The sequence below is a fragment of the Anabrus simplex genome, chromosome 5, assembly GCF_040414725.1.
Source record: "Anabrus simplex isolate iqAnaSimp1 chromosome 5, ASM4041472v1, whole genome shotgun sequence".
NCBI classification, from domain to species: Eukaryota; Metazoa; Arthropoda; class Insecta; order Orthoptera; family Tettigoniidae; genus Anabrus; species Anabrus simplex.
Genome location: NC_090269.1, coordinates 393,282,985 through 393,295,417, shown reverse-complemented (window position 1 = coordinate 393,295,417; position 12,433 = coordinate 393,282,985).

Sequence of the window (12,433 nt, the reverse complement as noted above, 5' to 3'; positions counted from 1 at the left end):
AATTACAGTCTAATTGCTGAATTTCAGTACCAAGGTTGTAATGTTGACATCAAAATAACGTATATCATTAAGGAATCGTGACAGTGGAAGAATGTTCGCTACTCTCAGAGGACAGTGACCCATTAGCCGCCTTTAGAAAAATGAATAAAGAAGAGAATGAACAATGGCCGTAGATATACTATCAGTTTTTCATAGTTATGCTTACATTATTGCAGGGAGAATAATGACAAACAAATGTTATCTCAAACAGAGGAATAAGCACATGTTCTAATACATTTTATTATGATAATCAATACAGCGGTCAAAATGACCGCTCCGGCGGTTCTAGGTATACTCGTTACCTACGTCCTAACCAATGACGCAAAATTAATTACATTTAATACGGATGATTCTGACCGGTAATCAGGAAAAGTCACTGAAGCTCTTTGCAATACGACAGAAAATGTGGTCAAAATAAGGCTTTGAAAAAGTGTAGCGGTCATTTTGACCGCTCCGGCGGTTCTAGTGTTTTAATAGATTTAAAAAATGAGGGCATAGGCGGGAATAACAAATTATTAATTCAGTGCTAGGGATTTAAAAGCTGAATTAATGACAGATACTGTAAATGGATTCAATGACTGAACTAATTTATGAGAACATTACTCAGAACATGATTTGGTATAGTAATTGAGCAGAAAACTTTGCTAAAGAAATTACTGTAGAATGTTTGTGACAGACCACATGTTTCCGAGCACGGAATAATTTCCTTGGAGAAAATTAGATTATTTATTTATTTACTTATTTATTTGTTTGTTTGTTTGATTGTTTATTTATTTATTTATTTATTTATTTATTTATTTATTTATTTATTTATTTATTTATTTATTTATTTATTTATTTATTTATTTATTTAATCGTACCTTTGATACAGTGGTGAAGTTAAGGGCTCGAGGCCCTCCCTTACACTCAACCACATTCTACTCAAAATATTAAATAAAATACTAAGGTACTTAAAAGAGTTAAAAGTACAAAAATTAATAGAAATGAAACCGAATTTAAATAAATTACTAACTAACATTAATATTAAAACTAATTAATATTAAATGCTCTTCAAAATGACTAATCCTCAGACACGCACATATTCATACTTCAACCATTCAGTCAGCTGTCCTCAGCAGGTAGTCTCGGCGGGCGACCTTAAATCTTGACTAAGAGCTAGTTTCTCTGACCTAGGCTGTAATGGAATTCCATTGTCTGGCACCGGTCACCACAAATGATCTACTAATTGTATTTGTGCGGTGCACTGGAATAGAAAAAAGGATCACGAACGCGTATTTAAGTTGTGGAATGATGATTGAAACAGTGAATTTAGAAGAAATATACTGTGTCTGCCTTTCAGGTAACACTCTAAACACCATCGTTAAATGTATAACTGTCGACGTTTTTCATGCTTCAGCCATGAGATAGCCTGAGAGTATGGGATGATATGAACATCGTACCCGATATTGTAAATAAATCGCAGGCAGGAATTCAGTGCTCATTGAAGTTTAAGTGTTACTTCTCTCGTCATGTCAACTAAAACAACGTCACAACAATCAAGAATAGGGAGAACGAGTGTCTATATTAGTTTGGTCTTTAGTTCAAATGGAAATACATCCCTCTGCCGTTTAAGAGGGTGAAGCACTCCAAAAATCTTCTTACGTACGTATTTCGTGTGATCAGACCAATGAAGTGTTTCATTCAGAATTATTCTGAGATTCTTAACCGTTTTACTGTAGGAAATAATGTTTCCATTCAGTAGGATAGGTGGGATTGCTACACTGTTTGAGCAGCGCAGCAATTTTCGTGATCTAATTGTGATTGCCTGAGATTTTGTGGAGTTTAGCATAAGAGAATTTCGTTGTGCATTTATACTGAGTCGTTGGAGATTATTGTTAATATCTTGTATTGTTTCATTTAAGTCTGAAGTCTTGCAGTGTCGATAAATTTGTAGATCGTCAGCATAGAGTTGGTGTGTGTTATCTCGTATCACTGATGGTATGTCAATGATACGAATACCGAAAAGTAAGGGCCCTAGAATACTGCCCTGTGGGAAACTACTAACTTTCATTTTCCATTTAGAGGCCTTGTCGTTTATTGTTACACGCTGCTGACGGTTACTCAAATAAGAACTAAAAAATTCAGCGCAGCCAGGTCGAAATTTAGCAGTTCCATTTTCTTTATCATAGTCTGAATTTCTATAGTGTCAGGAGGATAAGTATAGTGAGCAGTCGTTTGTCCATAGCGTTTCTAGTGTCTTCTCTAAACTTCAAAAGTGCTGTCGCAGTACTGTTACCCTTCTTAAATCCAGATTGCATAGGGTCCAAAAGAGCATCTTTATTTAGGTATTTCAGAACTTGCTCTTATACTAAACGCTCAAAGACTTTAAAAAGCGCAGGGAGCATGGACACAGGAAGATAGTCAGAGGATGATTGTGGGTCTAAATTATTAGGTACCTACCGGTATTATATTGACTGTTTTCCAGACAGTAGGGAAAGTTCCATTTAGTAAACCGTAATTCAGTACGTGCGTCAGTATAGGCAGGACAGCACCCATAATCGTATGTATAAAAGTAATAGCAATATCATCTACACATTTAGCCTTTAAATCGAGCACAAAGCCCTTTTAACCTGATTCTCTGTGACACTGTGAAATGTGAATGGTGGATTGGCAGGAGGGAAGGGCGGTGAGTCGGTACAGTTAATTTGGGTAGGTGGAATATTTATCGTACTAAAGTAATCGTTCAGTTCGTCAAGTGGAATGTCAGGATTTGTCTGTCTCAGTTGACGTTTTCCTATTCCCAGAGCTCTAAGTCGGTCTCATGCGCGATTAGAATCTAAGTTATTAGCTAAATTTAGGAAATATCTATATTTTTTATTTCTGATCAACTGATTTTTCGCTATTTATTAAGATGCGGTAAGATTCGAAGTCTGTGTCATCTAGGGCTTGTTTATAATGTCGAAATAACGAGTCGCGAAGGGCCATCATTCTCTTTGTTTCATCATCTAGCCATGGACAAGAAGGGCGAGAAACCCTGATTCGACGTTTAGTGACATGTCTGTCATATAATTTCTTTACCATCGTATTAAACAAGTTAATTTTAGCGTCAGTGTCATTTAGACTCTGTATGTCGTCCCACGGTAGTTGATAAGCGTCATAATTCAAGTAATCCACGTTCATGTCCTTCGTATTTCTGACTGTTATGTAGTTAGGTTTGTATGTATGTACTCTGAGGGAATAGGATACATATATAAGGTCGTGGGTCGAAATGGATAGTACAGGGATTTGCTCGCGGGTTAGTACTTTACCTGGGTTGTTCGTTACAATGAGATCGATGAGTGTGTGTGATGAACGGTTAGTTGCATACACGTGATCCGCAGGTTGTAGCGGGAGAATAGTCATGTTACAAGTAGTAAACCAATCTACTAATTGATTACTGTCATGGGTCGTATTAAGTAGGTTAAAGTCCCCCATAATGATTATGTGTTAAAAAATAGCCTGGAAGTCTAGTAAATACGTTTCAAATTCGGTCATGTCTGTTACACTAGGCGGTTTGTATATGACAGAAATCATCACATTTTGTCTGCTAATATTTACTTCAACGAACATGAATTCCGGCCTTGTTCGTACACTCTGGGAAGATGTACATATCACTCGGCTCATTTGGTCATTTCTATAGTAAATCGCTGTCCCGCCTCCACGCCTTCCATCCGATCAATCGAAACGTGTTAGATTATATCGATCGATATCAACCATGGAGGACGGAATCCTAGGAGTCAGTCAGGTTTCAGGAATGAAAAGTATATGTGCATTATTTTCCATTAGTACTGTTTGAATTTCGTCGTAATGCGTCGGAAGAGGAAGAGCATTTACATGACAACACTGCTGGCTCTGAGTACCTGCTGAGAAGGGAAAGCCCAGGAGTGAGAGATTATTAATACCGTCACTGCCAAGGTCAGGTCCATTATAATAAGTGTAAAGCAAGAAGTAAACCCTTATTTGCAAAAATGAGGTAAAATTACAGTTGTAAACCAGATTTGTTAGAAAACATTAGGAGAGATTATTTTCATCATCCTAAGTTTATTAATTCCCTAACTAATAGATGTTTTAATTGATCGTTTATTATTAGTTACAACTGTGATAAGGAAATCCAGAGGGATGGAATACGACTGTTACTCGTACTTGGAATAAATAGGTTAGATTTCAAATCATGTAATCATAAATGCTGGAATAAGTGTGTAAACAAGTATATTGCAGTGTTCTCTTGAATAAATATTGTATTTATATTGGATTTCGTATGTTATTTGCTCATGCCTATCGTCATATGCCACTAATGCCATATTTACCTCTAATAAATGCCTTATAAATCAATTGCTCTGTACACATGAACGTACCACAACTGGATACCTTACGTCTGGTGACTGAGTACCAGGGAATGGGGCACTACAGATCCAGAAAGTATGACTCTGACGGATAATTAGTTCCTAATATAATCAGCTATGTGCGAGACGACTTGAAAATGTACGAAATTGTAGCGGGAGATCTCAATTCATATAATATTAACTGGGAAGGCAATGCGAATGAGGGGAAGCATGACCAACAAAATGTAAGTATGTCAGTCTGGTGAGGAAAGCTGAATCAACAATTAATGGAACCAACTACTGTAGAAGGTGTTAAAAGTCAGGTAAGTTCTATAGAAGAAATGGAGTGTTTGGTGCTGTAAGTGTTAACAAATTCCTTCGTAGCAACAAGTAAATGCGATGGCAAGGAGTGTGATAAATGTAGGAATATTTCGCATTTCAACGGGGTTGATTAGACGGGGACGTGGAAGTTTGGATAGTAATGATCGGTAGTATACAGTAAATGAAATTGTAAACAGCCTGTAGGACAGGTTTAAAGTAATTTTGGGGAATGTGAAAAGAATTATGTAAATTTATAGGTAAAACACCATGAAATTGTAAGAGATGAACGAATAATTTAGGATGGAGGAGCAGGTTAAAAAGAAATAATTAGGACTGTTTGTGTAAGAAAGGAGAGATTGTAGAAATTTATTAGGAAACTGAACTTAGGAAAAAAATTGAATACGGATAATATGAATATTAAGAAAATCAGGCAGTCACAACAACTTCTAGTATAGGCATATTTATTTTATTAGCAATTAGTGTGCTTATTTTATTATTGAGAAATACTGGTGTAGTAAGTGGAATATTATCTAGAGATTTAGAACTTCTACATCTGTAATTGGGGAAAGTCTTAACTGCAGTTTATAACTGTAGCGTAACTATACTTATTAGACAGTATCTTACTTGCTTTTCCTGTTTGCAAAGTAGAAGTATTAGTAATAATTTGTGTATTCTTATATGTGTTTAGTGTACCTAAAAGTTTGTAAAGGGTAGGAGATAGGGATCTGCGCTCAGATGACCTGAACTTGAACGACAATGGTACAAGTAAGTTAGGGAAATTGTTTATAAGAGTTTCGGAGAGGTATATTCAAGTCAACGGGGTGGAATAGAGAGCGGTGATGAACTCAAATATGGATTACATAAAACTGTCAATATTGTAAAAAAAACATATAGGATTAAGCAAATTAATATATATGTATATATTTACCAGATATATTGTAGGAATTGAAACATGGCTGAGTAGTGATATCATGAATGCGGAAATAATTTCATGGAATTGAAGTGTTTGTCGTAGAGACAGCTTGGGAACGATAGCAGTGGCGTATTAATACTAGTGAAAGAAGAATTTGTAAGATATGAAAATATTACGCCTACGAACATTACATTCAAGGTGTAGGACTTACCTCTAACGATAATAGACAACTTCATGTTTTTGGAGGGTACAGGCTTGATAAATTTGTCGATGACACAAATGGGGAATGATATGATAAGGTAATCAGGTATGTGAGGAACGACCTAGGAAGGAGCGTTGTTGTAGCGAATGAAATGAATTTACCAAATGTTAACCGTGGCCAACACGTGGTGAATATGTTAATTAGGGAAGGACAGCTGAATCAGGAACTAATGGAACACATTACAGGGGAAAATATTTTAGATGTGGTTCTGATACATAGAATTGGAGTAGGGGAAGCATTATCTGAACATGTAGTAATGAAAGGGGAATACTTCAAGGCAGTATTATTGGACCCTTACATTTTCTTACATATATATATATATAAATGATATGAGTAGAAAATTGGAATCAGAGATAAAACTTTCTGCGGATGACGTTATGCTGTATAGAGTTATGAATAAGTTACAAGATTGTGAGGAACATAATCAGCTATATAAGGAACGACCTCGGAGGAATTACCTCGATAATGTTGTGAGATGGATAGTTGGCAATGGTCTGATAATAATCGAGGTTAAAAGTCCAATTTCCAATTTCTTTGCATTGATTTGAGAAAACTCTAGAAAATCAGCAGATATCTATCTGCCACCTGGGCGGCTGCCCTAAATGTAGATCAGTAGTGACCTAATTTTGATTTTAACCCGATGAGTTTTAAAGAAAAACTGAAGTGATAGATGGCATCTCTCTTTGTCTTGATCAAAATTAAATCTGATAGAAAAGAATGTCGTATAAACAGGCCTAATTAAAAATACCACATTATTGATAAGAAAGGAAAGAAAATTTAAGGAATAGCAGTTATGTTCAACGGAGAATGGTAAATAAAAAATTGAAACAGCTGGGTGGAGGGATTTAAAGCCTTTTTAAAAGACTATGAAAATGTGTATAGGTATACATGTAAATGTCGTAAGGACCAATTATATTACAACAGAGAAATTATGAGATAAGGAAAAGTGCAGATTGGAAAAAAATAGAGTCAGGTATGGTTGAGGGTGTAAGGAAAGCTTGAAGAAGCTTACTTAGGAAATTGTATTTATCAAAAATATCAGCTAAGAATAACATGAGGGCAAATATATTCTGAAAACATACGAATTTTTGGGAGCAATTGCAGGACATGTATAGGCACGTTATGACAGTAATAGGTTCCAGGAAGGATATTTCAGGGATCATTAATGAATAAGGGGAGTGTATATGCGAGGAGATAAAGAAGGCAGAATTATTCCCTCAGCAGTAGGTAAATGTAGTTTTATATGAGTATTATGTCCAAGTATAGTTATATTTAAATTTACCTATGATAATAGAGATATTTACAAAAAATCTGAAAGCAAGAAATAAGGTGGGATTTACAATCTATCTTGTGATAATTATATTAAATGCAGTATGTTGGGATATGGTACCAGATCTGAAATACTTATTTGATTACTGCTTGCATGAAGTAGTGATACGAAATGAATGGAGAGTTGTAATAATAGTCCCAGGGTACAAGGAAAAGTGTGATAAACACAAAGCGGATAATTACAGGCACGTCAGCTTGATATGTGTTGTTTTAAACTGTGGTAAAGCATTCACTATGTCTTTCTGACAATTGTTATTTTTAATAATTAATGTATAGTGACTATGCAACCTGAAACTGGAGAAACATCTCTGTTGGTGGTGTGAAATAAATAAATAAATGAAATAAATTATTACATTAGACACATTTGTGAAATTACTATCTTGTACGATAGAAGGCAGTTCATGTTTAGTATTTACTATTACAGTAGATTGTAGATTTCAATCAATACTGATCTGCATTTAGGGCAGTCGCCCATGTGGCAGATTCCCTATCTGTTGTTTTCCTAGCCTTTTCCTAAATGATTTCAAAGAAATGGGAAATTTATTAAACGTCTCCCTTGGTAAGCTATTCCAATCCCTAACTCCCCTTCCTATAAATGAATATTTGCCCCAGTTTGTCCTCTTGAATTCCAACTTTATCTTCATATTGTGATCTTTCCCACTTTTATAAACGGCACTCAAACTTATACGTCTACTAATGTCATTCCACGCCATCTCTCCGCTGACAGCTCGGAACATACCACTTAGTCGGGCAGCTCTTCTTCTTTCTCTCAATTCTTCCCAACCCAAACTTTGCAACATTTTTGTAACACTACTCTTTTGTCGGAAATCGCCCAGAACAAATCGAGCTGTTTTTCTTTGGATTTTTCCAATTCTTGAATCAGGTAATCTTGGTGAGGGTCCCATACACTGGAACCATACTCTAGTTGGGGTCTTACCAGAGACTTATATGCCCTCTCCTTTACATCCTTACTACAACTCCTAAACACCCTCATAACCATGTGCAGAGATCTGTACCCTTTATTTGCAATCCCATTTATGTGATTACCCCAATTAAGGTATTTCCTTATATTAACACCTAGATACTTACAATGATCCCCAACAGGAACATTCACCCCATCAACGCAGTAATTAAAACTGAGAGGACGTTTTCTATTTGTGAAACTCACAACCTGACTTTTAACCCCGTTTATCAACATACCATTGCCTGCTGTCCATCTCACAACATTAATCGAGGTCACGTTGCAGTTGCTCAGAACCTTGTAAATTATTTATTACTCTATAGAGAATAACATCATCCGCAAAAAGCCTTACCTCCGATTCCACTCCTTTACTCATATCATTTATACATATATATAAGAAAACATAAAGGTCCGATAATACTGCCTTGAGGAATTCCCCTCTTAATTATTACAGGGTCAGATAAAGCTTCACCTATTCTAATAAATAAGTTACAAAATAAATAACTTACAAGATTGTGAGCAACTGCAATGTGACCTCAAAAATGTTGTGAGATGGACAGCAGGCAATGGTATGTTGATAAACGGGGCTAAAAGTCAGGTTGTGAGTTTCACAAATAGGAAAAGTCCTCTCAGTTTTAATTACTGCGTTGATGGGGTGAAAGTTCCTTTTGGGGATCATTGTAAGTATCTAGGTGTTAATATAAGGAATGATCTTCACTGGGGTAATCACATAAATGGGATTGTAAATAAAGGGTACCGATCTCTACACATGGTTATGAGGGTGTTTAGGGGTTGTAGTAAGGATGTAAAGGAGAGTGCATATAAGTCTCTGGTAAGACCCCAACTAGAGTATGGTTCCAGTGTATGGGACCCTCACCAGGATTACCTGATTCAAGAACTGGAAAAAATCCAAAGAAAAGCAGCTCGATTTGTTCTGGGTGATTTCCGACAAAAGAGTAGCGTTACAAAAATGTTGCAATGTTTGGGTTGGGAAGAATTGAGAGAAAGAACAAGAGCTGCTCGACTAAGTGGAATGTTCCGAGCTGTCAGCGGAGAGGTGGCGTGGAATGACATTGGTAGACGAATAGGTTTGAATGGCGTTTATAAAAGTAGGAAAGATCACGATATGAAGATAAAGTTGGAATTCAAGAGGACAAACTGGGGCAAATATTCATTTATAGGAAGGGGAGTTAGGGATTGGAATAACTTACCAAGGGAGATGTTCAATAAATTTCCAATTTCTTTGAAATCATTTCGGAAAAGGCTAGGAAAGCAACAGATAGGGAATCTGCCACCTGGGCGACTGCCCTAAATGCAGATCAGTATTGATTGAATTCTCTGAGATCTATTTTCTAGAAATATAGCAACCCATTCAGTCACTCTTTTGTCTAGTCCAACTGCACTCATTTTTGCCACTAGTCTCCCATGATCCACCCTATCAAATGCTTTAGACAGGTCAATCGCGATAGAGTCCATTTGACCTCCAGAATCCATGATATCTGCTATATCTTGCTGGAATCCTACAAGTTGAGCTTCAGTGGAATAACCTTTCCTAAAACCGAACAGTTAGACCCACTTGTAGGATTCCAGAAAGATTTAATGGAATTTTAGATTCAGGCGGTCAAATCGACCTGTCCAAGGATTTTGGTGGGGTAAATGTGGGAGATTAATGGTGTAAATGTAGGCTATTGGGCTATAAATAAAAATGGTTGAATGAGTGCTATATTTGTAAAAAATGGAACTCAGTGAATTAGAGTAGGTGAAGTTATATCTGATCATGTAATTATTAAGCGTGGGGGCCCTCAGGGCAATGTTATGTGTCCTTCATATTCTTATATGCATAAATGATATGAGTAACGGAAAGGAATAACAGATAAGGTCGTTTGCTAATGACGTTCGACTGTATAGAGTAGTGATGACGTTCAGAATTGTGAGCGACGGCAGCAGGACCTAAACCATGTTGTGAGATGGAAAACGGGATGAAATGTCAGATTGTACTTTTAACCAGCAGGAAAAGTCTTTTCACAATTAATGTGGATGGAGTGTTTGTACCTCATGGAGAACACTGTAAGAATTTGGTGTTAATATCTGGAATGATCTCCATAGTGTAATCATATTAACGAGGTCGTTAAGAAAGGTTACACATCTCTTCATATTTTTGAGGATGTTTATGGGTTGTAGTACGGCCATCGATTCAGTACACGTTGTTTTTTTATGAAATACCCATCTTGTTCGTAGGAGTATTACAATCCGAAGGCCATTTACACAGTATACGTTGTTTTTGTGAAATAGCCACCTTTTTCATAAAATTACTACAATCCGAATGACATTTATGCAGTACAGGTTGTTTTATGAAATAGCCATCTTGTTCGTAGGAGTATTACAATCCGAAGGCCATTTACACAGTATACGTTGTTTTTGTGAAATAGCCATCTTGTTCATAGCATTATTACAATCCAAAGCTCATTTATCCAATATACTTCGTTTTTGTGAAATAGCCACCTTTTTCATAAAATTATTACAATCCGAAAGCCATTTATCCAGTATACGTTGCTTTTATGAATTAGTCATTATGTTCACATAATCATTACAATACGGAGGTTATTTTCCCGACATAATTTGTTTTATGAATTGGCTGTATTATAATATTTTTGTGATTTCTGAGGCTATACCTTTCTGTTTCCACTCAGTTGATTCATAACTGTGAGCTTCCCCAGTCGTTCTTCAAAATAATGTTTCTTCTATCATGCTCTTTATAAATGTATTTATTTAAAATTAGTTTCTAAAGATGCTGACAGTTACAAATTAGCCAACAATTGTTAAAATCCTAATACCATTTCCCCGAAAATATGCCGTATTTTAATTTCCGAGAATAGAAAACTTGATCGTAGCAAGATATTTTAAAATATGTATTCTAAAAATAGTTTCGGAATTATTGAAAATAACAATACAGACGTTATGTACTACTACGCATTTCAGTGGTTAGTCTCCAAGGCTCTGTACATTCACTAAGTATTGAAAATACACTTTGTAAATCTAGAGAATTTAATAATAATAAATAAATATTAATTTTATTATTATATTTAAAATTTATTTAGTTACTCGTTTCAGAGGTAACACTCGCCTCGGCACAGAATGAAATACTGTAAATGTGACATTATGATGAATGATTACAATGAATTACAATAGAAAATTACATATATTTTAAAGTTTTCAAATATGAACGAGTTTCTGTTTCACGCAACATTGACTTGTAACGGGAAAAAGACCGCTCAACATCGCAGGATGTTTTGGGGGCATATTTGAAATACGTCAAATCATTGGAGTTCAATTGAGGATAACTATTCTCTCGCTTTATACGCCACTGTGTCTTTTTATATACAGCTTACCCTTCTAATTTACATAAATATATATATCAAAGAAAAATAATTGTAAAAAGTACAAACAACAATTAGGAGATGTGAAAAATCTGTCTTTGAGATGACTGAAAACAGGTATGCAGAAATGGAATAAAAAGATATGACAGACAAAGAAACTCCGCGTATGGTCATAAAATGAATTATTACCGGAAAATGACAAAAACTTTAAGTGAGCCAAATATGACTTCATATGACCCGGGAAAATTGCATAATTTTAGTCATCGTAGACAAAATCATGCTTAACTTGTATTTTCCATAGAAATAAAATATGGCATGTCATAAACATCCGGGCGCTAATAATAATGTTATTATCTTTACGTCCTACTAACTAGTTTTACGGTTTTCGCAGACGCCAAGGTGCCGGAATTTAGTCCCGCAGTAGTACTTTTGCGTGCCAGAACATCTACCGGCGAGTAGCTGATGTATTTGAGCACCTTCAAATACCACCGGACTGGGTCAGGGTGGAGCCTGTCAAGTTGGAATCGGAGGGCCAGCGCCTCAACCGTTTGAGCCTCTCAAAACGCCCTCCTCCCAGGTCTAGCCCTTCCCTATACCATCGTTACTGTAAGATATATCTGTGTCGGTGTGACCTAAAGCGACGTGTAAAACGTATTTGAACCTTTCGTAATATTCAATGACCTTACTTATAACTTAACATGTTAAAAGGTCACTGAAATGGATGTTTTCTATATCTCCTAAATTATCTTTATCACTTTATTAATCTGTATACCATCCAGGGTTGATTTTCCCTCTGACTCGGCGAGGGCGCCACCTCTACCGCCTTAATGGCAGTGTCCTGGAGCGTGAGACTTTGGTTCGGGTAGATAAAACTAAGAAGGAGGACCAGTA